At 43.3% G+C, this 12,248-nt stretch overlaps 1 protein-coding gene across 7 annotated transcripts in view; it reads left to right on the top strand.

The window, feature by feature from the left end:
* The window catches only part of SHISA6 (shisa family member 6), a 255,547-nt gene that overhangs the window by 102,499 nt on the left and 140,800 nt on the right, over positions 1-12,248 (top strand). The window lies entirely within an intron of this gene.

The raw sequence follows: 12,248 nt of genomic DNA, 5'->3' as shown, positions 1-12,248 counted from the left end.
GGCTCATGCTATAAACCAGGGACAAAGGTTTCTGTGAGAAACCTCTTTTTTTGAAGAAACCTCTTGATCTCTAAGCCTGGAGTTCAGCTGTCAGACTCATCACGGTTTCACACTGATGCCATTAGAATGAGCTCAGAACAGCAGCAACCAGAATTGCTTTGACCTTGGCAAAGTGTTCCTTGACCCAGTGGATAAAGAAAATGAAATGTCAGGGAGGAAATGTCACATCAGCCTTTGAGGAAGGTGATGCAGGAGGGATGGATAGGTTGCTGTGGGCACATCACTCCAAGCCCACACCTGTGTCCCGAGATATTGAGGTCCCTGGGACTGGGATGGTGCAGTCGCATCACTCCAAGGTCTTGGACCCTCAGGATGTGGTTACCCTGCAGGACTAGGGACAGAGGCTTGCCTTTCTCTCTCAGTGCCTTTCTCTTGCCCTTCATCTTATACCCAGCATCTCTTCCTCCTGAAGCTCCTCATGGAAGCCTGTTCCAGGGTTTTGTTCTTTTGATGGCTGAAAACTTCTTTCAATTTTCCAGTCTGAATTTATTCATGGTTAGTGTATACTTCTTGTTCTTGTGCCAAGTTTGTCTGTTAGATCTTCTCCCTCCCCAGCATTTTCCCTGCCCACGTTTATTTATAGAAAGTTGTTTTTTTTTTTTTTTTTTTTTTTTTTTTTTTTTTTTTTCTCAGAGCCCTCTCAGTTCCAGCTTATTTTTCCAAAGCCTGAATTTTGGACAATCGTCCAGTCTTCCTCTCTGTCTGTCATTTATGGTGGGGGACCTCATCTCTCCTTGGACTTCTGAGGTTCATTTATACAAGCCTGGGTCAGGAAGGAGTACGTCACAAGCTTGTTTTTCTTGGTGAGACTTAAAAGTGCCTTTCAGCTGTCTCTGAGCCCTATGTTTTTCTTGTCAGTTTAATATGCTTAGTAATAACACCTACCACTTTTATATGTCACACTCTGCACTCCTTAGACAACTACACATTGACTGGCAAAGCAACACAAAGAAATTGAATTTAACCAGAAAGGAGAAATGTTGCTTTCTTAAATAACCTTTGCCTCTTCCAGGTACTTTTGCAGGTCACAGGATTAGATGCCTTGGTGACTCACAGCTCTCCTGCCTGGCAATTATTAGTCTGTGGAGCTCAAAGCAATTACCAAAGCTTTAAACAAACCTTTTCTGGGTGCAGAAACCTCAGTGACACTATTAGCATCTTGCCAGTGAATCAGGAGTGAAAGTCTGCTGGAATTGCTGCTGGGGAATGCACAGTAAGGCTGGTAAAAATACCATTTGCTTGAAGTGGGAAAATATAAATAGATGTTTTAATATAACTCAATAATACATATCTTCAATGATACTTTACAGACAAGGAGGATAATATATTGTAATAATATAATAACAGTTCCTGTGAAAAGAGTATTTTTGGATGAAAAGTGGGAAAAATCCTGTTTTGAGAACTGAAAAAATGTTTCAAGTTTTCAAAACATAAAACCTACTAGGAGGATGTTTCAAAAAGAATTCAGTTCTTCAAGGGAAATATTTGTTCCTTTTGAAAAGATGATTTCCCTTCAAAAACTATTTTTGGCGAGCCCTGTTCTGATGGCTCTATCTGAAAGAAAAGCCAAAGGGCACTTGAAATGAGGAACTGTGGCCGATCCCAAACACCACACAATCTATCAGAGTGTTTTCGTTTAAAGTGATCTTTGAATATGTTCCCAATGGTATTTAACGTTAAACTGCATCAGCTGCACATATAAATGGAGCTACATCTTTGACACATCCATAGCTGTACACTGTACCTCCTCAGCTTGGCATCTGTGGGACGCAGACCATATTTTCCTTGGTTTGGTAAGTGCAAGAGTCTTGAAAGCCTTGGGTTTTTGCTGGAAATGGAGGGTTGGGGAGAGTTTGGGATTCAGAGGGAACCTGAGCTGCAAACGTGGGGGCTTGCAGCACTAGAGCAGGAGAATGAGGTGAAAGCTCAGTCTTCACCAGTGTCACCCAGGAAGTCAGAGGAAGGGCTGAGAATACATCCTAGCTCTCTCCTCCCCACTAACTCAGCCAGCACTGGCTTGTATCAAAGGAGGTTATGATATTTGGGGTTTTTCAGCCTAGAGAAGGGGAGGCTCTGTGGGAACCTTACTGCAGCCTTAAAGGGGACTTACTAGACAGACAGGAGGAGACTCTTTAACAAGGTATATGGTAATAGCACAGGGGGTAACTTTTTTAAACTAAAGAAGGGTAGATTTGGATTATACATGTGTGTAAGGAAGAAGTTCTTTACTGTAGTGATGGTTGGATACTGGCACAGGCTACCCATAAGAAGCAGTGGATGCCCCATCCCTGGTAGTGCTCAAGGCCAGGCTGGATGGGGCTTGAAGCAACCTGGTCTGGTGGAAGGTGCCCCTGCCAGTGGCAGGGAGGTTGGAACTAAATGATCTTTAAAGTCCCTTCCAACTAAAACCTGATTATGTGATTCTATTTAGCATAACAATTTAAGTATGAAATGTGGACAGATGTCACAGGCTGCACATACCGAGCAGAACGAGGGAAGGTGCTCACTGAAAATGTCTTCTTTTTGCAGCAAAGCCTGTACAGCTAGTCAGGAGGTTTTCTGTGACATCACAGTGGGCTAACCATGTAGGATGCAAATTGGCACACAGATAAGCATCCTTAATTACTACTTACCTTGTACATGTCATATTTTGTGAAATGGTAGGTAAAATGTATCATCCTAGCTAAGCTAGAAGAATACTATGAGTTGTTAGCACAGAGATTTTAATACTCAACTAATTAAAAAAAGTCATCTCTCAGTCCTAGGGGATTAGGTTGCTTTTTTTTATGGAGGCTCGAGGTATCACACCATTTTCAGATGATGTAATTTACCTGACCTATTTGGTGACTCCATATTAATGTTTCTTTGTGATGGATTTACAATATAGCTTCATTATTAAAGACTTCAGAACAAGATTTATTATGATCTTGGTTCTTTCCATTCATTATTTTTTCCTTCTTGTTTGAAAGTGAGTCAGGACCCTGGGCGCTTTTCTTGTGTCTCCCAGTAAACTCTGAGTTGCTCTGGAGAAAACTTAGGGGTTTGACCTATCTGTTTCGCAATTTACTGTGTTGCAAAGTGGGTGCGGAGATAAACCACTGAAAGGTTTCGAGGCTTACGTGATTCATCTAAGCACACAAAGCACCAGAGATGAAGCAGACTAGTGAGTTTTCAGCTGGTACATATTGTTATTCATGATCATCTGTCTTCTTGCAGCTCTGATCCCAAATCTGCTGCATTTAGTGCAAGAACTAGTGCAATGACTCCCACTGACTGCAGTTGGCCTTTGTTCCTTTTAAAAGTTTGAAAGGCACTGAGTACACTGGGCACCCAGCTGTCACTGGGGGGGGAGGGGGGGGGCTACTCATTAATCCTCATTTGTAACATAAAGGAAAACCTATAAAATCCCAAGCTGAGGCAAGTTTTTTCAGTCAAGAGTTGGTTTAGAGAGAATTATGTATTAGAAACACTGCAACACTCATTTTTATTTTGTTTTTCTTTTTATTCCTAGAAGAAACCATTATAGGGGAAACTGCAGACAGATTTCCATACTTGTCTTGAAAGGTTAGAAGCCAGCCCAAAGCTGACTGCCTGTACTGTTTAATTGATTGCCAGAGGCTGAACACCCTTAATGTATCAGTATTAAATAAACAGATGTAAAAACTAACCAGAGACTTCAGCTTCTGTTGAGCTTTGAGATAATGATGAAAGTTTATTGACTCTGAGGGTAATACCAATGGAGTTACTGTTACACTTCAATAGCTATGGCAAGGCCTTTCATAGGACACTGGGAAAGCTACTAGATATTTTGATGCCTCAGTTGGAGCTTAGCTTTCCTAGAGACCTGCTAACTGCATACATGCTTGGTTTGCTCCCATGGGAGCCTGTCTTTAGATAAAACACTGCCCCCTGTTTTCCACCAGCACAAAGTCCAGCTTGCAGGTCTAAGAAGCAAATATTTCAGGTGAAAACTCCATCACTGTCATAGCCTGAGTACAGACAGGCAGGAGAGATGTTAGACAGGGCTAACAGTGCCACATGCAACATGGATTTCCTGAGCAGAAAGTGTTCTCTGCAGTGTCTAGGTCATTCCTGGCATCAAAACACCTCTCCTACAGTAGACAAAGCTATTTTTCCAGTGCAGAGCTGTCCCTGTGTGTAATGCATGGGGAATAAGAACCCTCTCTGTCACTGGACACAGAAGATTTATCTAGGAGAGGAGGTGGCCCTGAAACACCATCACTGCAGTAATTAATTGGCTTCTGCTGTAAAGCACAGCAGAAGCATTTTGAGAGACATTATCTGCTGTCCTGCTTGAATTAAGAATTCATAAGGGCACAAATCATTCCACAGGCTTTGTTTTGCTTTAAGTTATACTGTATACAAATTATCTGAGAAGAGAAGCTGATTAATGACAGAGAAAGAGAGAGCCCAGCAGACAATACATCTCCTCTCTATCTAATCTCTTCTACCTTCCAGTCTGCCTGCCTGTGAGCAGGACAGTGTGGTGGAGAGCAAACCACATACTCCATCTCCTGCCCCAGGCCCCTTTTCTGTTTCTCTGTGTCTCACCAGGGTTATGATAAATACACACTTCTGTAAAAAGCTTTTGGTTCTGAGGCCAGAGGAAAGCAGCTGTCATCCTCAGAAGTATCTCTGTTGCGTTCAGAACCTCCATCATGGCAGAAGGCTACTTTACCATGTCCTTATCACCTCCCATTTGCACCAAGTATTCATTGGATTGTCAAGGAGGAAGATGGATGTGAATAGCTTGTCAGTATCCTGCAATCTGTTAGATAACTAAGTTTTTCCTTGTCTACCTTTTTAAGACTTCAGATCCTGTGCCAGCTTTCCAAGCCTGGTGATACTGGTTAGTGTGAGCTGCAGCAGTGGATGGGACAGAGGTGGCATGGGAGTGAGACGTGCATGTACAAGATGTGCTAAATTCTTCACTGAAGTAGTTACAAGGCCAAACAAATCATCACGGCCTCATTAGACAGACTGGAATGTGGTCTGCATTGGTCTGCATCCCCCAGACAGATCAAGCACAGCTGAATGTCAGCTGCATCTTTCTTCAGATGCAGAATGTCTTTTGCATTCTCCCTCATTGCTTCTTCCAACATGTCCCCAAAGGGAGGCAATGTGAACAGTTTTCCCTAGAGGCTTGCACAAGCAGTCTAGGGACCTATTTTTGATGTATATCCTTCCCTTCAAAAGGAGGTTCTGTAGAGGTCGGAGCTGTTGGCTATAGCTGCAGCTGCAGCTGAAGGTGTCAGTCACTGGTACAACATGTTCACAGCCCAGACCACCCCCAGACCCTCTGCCAATTGGTAGTGTGGCCAGCTGGTAAGCCCAAGCCATGGATGAGCACTGTTACAGACTGTATTTCTGTGCCCACTCTTGTCCAGTGGTGTTGTAGCATCCACCATGAGCCAGGGAAGATGTCAGGGATCTGCCTTTCCTGGACGAGCCTCAGATATCCATAAAGTTCCTAAGCCAGCCTCCTTTGCCAGCCTGCAAGGAAGCAGTGCCAGCTGTGAGTGTACAACAAAGCCGGGGCAGGCAGAAAGTGTGCCTGGCAGCCACTGCAGCTGCCCCTGCCCTGGGTTTGGCCTGAAGATGCAGACTTGCAGAGCTGCAACTGCTCTAAACAGAGGAGTGGGCCACAGCATCTTTGGTCTGTAAGAGAGGGACAGAGCCTGTGGATGCGGGAAAGGAGCTCGCAGCCCCTAGGTGAGAAGCAAAGCCCTTCCAGACTGCTCGCAGAAGCACCTGATGTGGCCAGAGGGAGCAGAAAGCTACAACCTGGCTGTTACAACCTGTCCACCAGCATCCTTGGAGCTCCATGGGCCACTTGCAGGTGGAGGGATGAGTACTACGGGATCAGGGGTTGAGGATGGGGATATAACCCTGTGCTGGTGTTGGCTGGGGACAGAGCTCTGGGACGGGACAGTGTTACGGTGAATAGTGCAATTCTGTTTATTTTACGGGAAGTAACTTCAATGTGTGTCTTTTTGTTTGTTTGTTTACTAAAAAGCCTTTCAAGCACAGGAACAACAAATTTTTACTTTATACAGTATTTGAACTTTTTATTGATTTTAGTTTTAGGCTGACACCAGTTTGTTTTCTCTGCCCACAAGCAAAACCTTTTTTAGGGGAAAAAAAAAGATCTGAGGGAAATTTTTAAATGGCTTCTCCTTTTTATTCTAAATTGGAATGAAAGAAAATTTCAGACTGGTGGGATAACCATTTAAATGGCAATCCCAGAGCCCTCCCAATCCCACAATAACTGTCACCCTTCATTTACCACAAAAAACGGGGGAAATAAATATGACCAGAAGCAATTGCGCCCATTGTTTAACAGGTTCCTCTGCCTTCTGAGGTATTTAAGTCCAGGCTAAACAGATGTGTCAGGATTAACACAGGTAGGGTCAATGCCTCCTAGCAGGAAGGTGAAATAGATGACCTCTTGAGAGCTATCCCAGACATTTTCCTATGAGTCATCACCAATGACTTAACCTATTACAGCACAGGGCACCAAGTTAAGATCACTGATTACAGCAGCATCGGCTTCCTGATGGTCTCATATGCCATGACCCAGTCTGGCTTGGTTTATCTTGTGAGGATCAGCAGGATCACAGAGCACAATGTGCTCTGGCTACAGAATGATCTATGGAGCATCAACTCAAGTTAAATTAAGCTCACAAAATAAGCTTTTCAGTGGGAATGGAACAGAACTGCAGAGACTGGAATTAGACTCGACCAAAAGTGTCAAGGGAAGATGCAGGCTGAACCAGAGCTTATTTGCAGAACTTAAAATGAAATCACAACTTGCCTCTTTCCTGAGCTGTCACTGGGATCTGAGCTGGAGCCTTTGACCCACAAACTATGAATGCAATTTGCCACCACTCTAGGTACCTGGAGAGACCAAAATTGGGGATATCAGTATGCAGTAAGAAATCAAAGCAATAAATCTGCTAACAAATGAGAGTTGCAAGAATAATTGATTCTGAAAGAGGAACACAGCAAACAAAGCTCAACACCTTTATTTATACTGAACATCCTTACTTCCAAAAAAGACTATCTGGAGGCTCATGAAAACCAAAGAGTGAGGGGAGATAAACCTCACTCAAGACCCTGATTTCATATCTTTAAAGGTAGGTGAGGTTTGGGGCAGAATCTGGACTGACATGTAGAGAGGGCTGGTTGCTGATGCAGAACAAGAGGAGAAGGTGGAGGAGGACAAGAATGAGAAGGACAAATGAGGAGGAGGGAGGGCACAAGACCTCCAGCAACCCTGAGGTGGAGAAGTGCCAAGTCACAATACAGCCAGAGAGATACCCTAGGAAGGTGGGAACTTGGTAGGGAGAGAGGTGAAGTAGCAGACAGTGCCAGAAGACAGATGCAGTGTGTTAGACCACCTTTATTCCCACGTATATGCTGGTACAGGTATTGCCAATAGAAATACTGTGGTAAGGGAAGAACACCTCAACAGCTATGTAAAGATCTCAAAACCTCCCCAAATGTGCCCAAATGGCTCTGCAGTCTGCCTGCTCTCTGGCTTTATAGGTATCTGCCTACCCTAGACTTTGGAGTGACCACAGACTTACATATTATTGTTCAGACATACTATGGAATGAATATAATTAAAAGCAAAGATATTTAATCATGTCCAATCTAATGGGGAAAATACAGCTGCTAGTCTTCATATGGGGTAGCTGAATTTACTACAGAAAAGAAAGAACGAATGTGATCTTTGCTGCTCAGATGCAGTAACTGAAAGACCACAAGGGAAGCCAAAGTTGGATATTAGCTCTCTGATTTAAAATTAAAACAATTGATCAATTGTCCTCACTAGAATTAACAGCAAAACAAATAGTGCTGCAATGTAAAACTGAAAATCATTGTCTTGATCTGGCCAAATCCAAATGTCCAGGGTCTCTTAGGATTCTTGTGGATATTTATTATGGTAGAATGAATTGTATTTTTTGGTACATAAAATACAGATATTAGGCAGTTGAAAAGTAAAAGTTGTTCTAAAAATGAGCACTTTTTTACTGTATGCATTGGAAGGTTGCAGAGCTGGTCAAACTATGTGCAGCAAACGGCATGCTCAGAAATGGGCTGCAGTGCCTATAAAGAAGTTCAAATTTCAGTCAGTATTTTATGCAGCAATTACAATTAAAGAAAGTGCATCTTCTCTGATCTAGGTGGGGAAAACAGCTGCTCTTAGTGATCAGCATGATCAGCCACTCATTAGCTTCTGTTTAAGCTGTGGCGGCAGAAGTGTTGTGTTTCCATTTCTCTTCCTTGATTCCTTTGAGAGTGTCTGCTTATTAGTAAGCACAGGCATGTTACCATGAGCAGAGACAAGCAGTGTGTGCTTCCCAAATCCCACCTGCACAGCAAATGCCTCAGTGATGTCCATGAGCATGTTTGCTAGGGGAAGCTTTGTGTAATTCTCCCAGAGATACCTTTTGTGAGATGCAATCCAGCATCCCAGTGCATCCCAGGAAGAGTGCAGACAGTTTGGGAACTGTGGACATGATAGGGACAAAAGCGATGTGGAAGAGATTAATCTACTGCTCTGCCCTACTCCTCTGGGGCCTCCAGACTCATTCCTCTATAAAGTGACTTGGGAGCCTGACCTGAGAACTGGTGCATTCAACGCAACAAATTAGGATGCAGACAAAAACCTCACTCAGGTTTTGCAAAGAGATAGAGACAGGTTTATGGGTACATATAACTTCACAGCTTGCTATGAAGTGTGTGATTAATTTGTACTTGAAGGTCTCACTGTAGGTAAGGATCTCTGTAGGAGCTGGTGTAACTCTCTGAGGCTCCAGCATCAGTAGTGCTCTGGGCTCCCAAGTCCCTCCCAGGGCACCTTATGATCATGGTCAATGGTCACCCTTCCAAGTGTAATGGAGGTAGACTATCCAGACTTTCATTTTTAGTATCTTCTGCTGTTCCTTTCCTTGTGAAAAGCAGCAGGCTTGTAAAAATGGAGTAATCTGGAATTTCTGCTTCCTTCTTTATAGTTTCATTGTTGAAGGTGAAATATTCCAGCTTGGCACTGCCAGGCTGTTTGTACAGTTGCTGGTCTTGGGATTCTGACAGTGTTTGTCCCTCTTGCAGGCTGAAGCATCTGGGCACAGCCCTTTACAGACACCCCCACTTGGGGAGATGCTGCACCCACATGTGGTTCTCACAAAACATATATAGTGTATACAAAGAATCCCACAAAACATGCAGCTTGTTGGAGATATTGCACCAAAATGCCTTCTGAAGTGAACAGCAAATGGAAACCTCATGGTAAGGTTTGGGTTCAGTAAAATAAAGGGCAGTGCCGTGTATCTGCTCTGCATTTGAATTAAGCCAGATAACAAGGAATTAATGACCCAGAACCCAGGCTTATTACAGTGTCCCGCCTTGGTTATTGCTCTGTGCAATTTTCCTGTTGTATTTAATCTCTTCTTGGACACTGATACATCCTCAAAGCCTGCACGGTTAAACAGGGTGTGTGTCGTGGTTCTTCCTGGGGCTGCCAGGACTGCAGGTGCTGCCTCCGGATCGTGTCCCCAGAGGGGGCTGCAGAACAGGACTTTGCACAACTGTAGTGATATGCCAGAATGGGGTTCCTGCTCGCTGGCAAGCAGTCAGCTGGTCACTTTCAGTTGGAAGTCTTTTGTTTTATGTGTAACAATGTATTTTGTTTCCAATTCAAGATTTTTCTTTAAATGACAATTGAAAGATGTTTCCTAATGAGCTAGTTCTGAATGAAAATATAAATGATTTTCCTTGAAAGATGTCAAAATGAAACATTTCATCTGGAGTGGATGGAATTGCTTGTTTGCTTTTCTTTTTCTTAAACAGATAGTTCAGCAAAACTAAGATGAGTTAATAAAATATTTCAGATTTCAACACATTTTTTGCAAAAAAAATGCAAACACTTGTAAAATGCTGCAGATATCCAGGACCCTGCCAGCTCCACTACATTCAACAGAGCTGCTCTCTAGGGCTTTTTAATATCCTGAACAGGTTTTCTCCTTTCTGTTCTTCAACTCCATAACTCCTATTTCTGTGCTGCCTCTCAGAGCTCCTTCTTGGTGGTTTATTAGAACTGCAAGGGTGGGATTTCAGACCTGCAGAGAAATGGACATAGCAGTTGCCTGGGTGCACATGGGGGATGTTTTGTTTTGAGTCCAGTGAAGAATTACGAGGTACAGCAGATGTGTGAGTCATGGTCTGTGTCTATGGCTATGTACTCCCGGCAGAGGGAAGGGGATCATTCTCATAGAAGTATAAATCAGGAATTTCTCCTTAGCAGGCAGTGATTTTACACTTGTGTTAAAGTTAGACTGGAAACAAATTCAGGGAGTGATTTCTGAAAATCTATTTCTTCTTCTTCATATTGTTTGATCACCTGCAAGAGGGAGGAAATGAAGTGCAAGAGCAGTTCTAAAATGATGGTGAAATATCAGGTACATTAGGGGAATTCTGCTCATGCAGTCTGTCATCTTGCCTCTATTATGAAGTGGCAGGTACCTGCCAGTGCCATTAGGCTGGGAAGCAGCATGGCACAATTTTGTTGCTCAGTCCATCCACCCAGGTGAAGCATCCCACCTCTCTCCCCCCCAGCTCCTTCTGTCCACAGGAACAGATTTGGCTGTCATGGTATAGCTGGAACAAGGGTCCAGTCACATCAATTGAATAATTTATCTTTTTTTTTCTCATTTCTTGAACATTATTTGTGCTGCACTTGTACCTCTGTACTGCCACCCCAGTCTCGTCCTAAATAAACAGCCTTTCTCCAGTTACTATTTCCACCATTGGTATCAGTTTTGCTACAGCTGCACCAAAATTTGGTATATCTGATAGGTATTCTTGGCTTATGATGTCTGGACCATTGCATTCAAGAGAAAGAGATCTCTGCTTGCAATACCTAAAATGCTGTAGCTTTGCTGGTGTCAGGACAGTTGTTTTGAAAGAATATATGGATTTGATTTAAAGGTTTCTTCTGATGGAGACTCAACACCATACCCAGATGATTTCTTTCAGCTGTGAGTCTCCATCACTTATGTATATTTACACCTCCTTCACTTGCATATGCATACACCACACTTGTAGAAACGTGTCTGGTTTCAGGTTCCAGAGGCTTCTGTGTCACCTTTTTATACTTGACAAAGGTGTTTTCCCACTACTGGTATCTTTCCAGTGTAGAAATCTGTGGACTATATTTGATTCACAGTAGTTCTTTTGCTTTGATAAATTAAATTAGCTCAAGTTTCTCACTAGAAGTGTGTCTTGCAGGCTGTTGTGTGCCCTCAGAGCACCAGGTTATGAAGGAAGACTCTATATCCTACTAACACCTTCTCTTTGAAACACAAATCTTCCTTCCAGATTTCTTGTGGAGAATACACATACCTTCTTGAGAGCTCAGGTATTGACGTCCTGCCTGGTTAGATACGTGAGCACAGGAAGAAGCAGCAGCTGGGCAGAGCCCCGGGCAGGTGCATGAGGTGTGCCATGGCTGGTTAGGCTGTGTGTGGCTTCCTACAGCGTATTGCCTCTGTGCAGACACAGGAGTTACTGACCTCCCCTCTTCTGCTTTGGCACTTCTATAAGCAAAATGCTATACCTGCGTGTAGGGAGTGGAAAGTAAAGAAATAAACCACCTGTCACGAAATAAATGAAAATCCTGCAGGGTTGTAGCAGGACATGCACAGCATGACAGACAGCTGAACTTACAGTAAACTCCTGTATTCCTGAACCCTCAGGCAACATCTTTCCAAACAACTTGCGTCAATAGGCTTCAGGCAAGAGCATGCTAACACCTGTACTGTGAATGTACCCCGTTATGTATCGCCAAAGGCCATTCTAGAAGTTGATGCATGCACCTGCACGCATTTGTGGAATTTAAAATCACAGACAGAGCTGTGTCACAAACATCATTATGGGCAAAAGGAGCTCAGAATTCATCATTTCAATTAATGTTTTAACAGTCTAGTTGTCCAAATTGTCTAAGTAGAATAGGAAAGCCACCTTAATAAAACAGTAAAACCTGTTATACGGAAGCTCCCAGGTAACTCTGTCCTCTGGGGTTGCACTTAGCCTCTCCATCTCCTTCTGGATCCTAAAATCAACAGTTCCCTCCTTCCCAAAAAAAGGAGGAGAGGTTGCAAGAA

The sequence above is a fragment of the Anas acuta genome, chromosome 18 (assembly GCF_963932015.1).
Source record: "Anas acuta chromosome 18, bAnaAcu1.1, whole genome shotgun sequence".
Taxonomy (NCBI): domain Eukaryota; kingdom Metazoa; phylum Chordata; class Aves; order Anseriformes; family Anatidae; genus Anas; species Anas acuta.
Note: the sequence above shows the minus strand (reverse complement) of the source record. Positions and strands in the feature narration are given on the sequence as shown.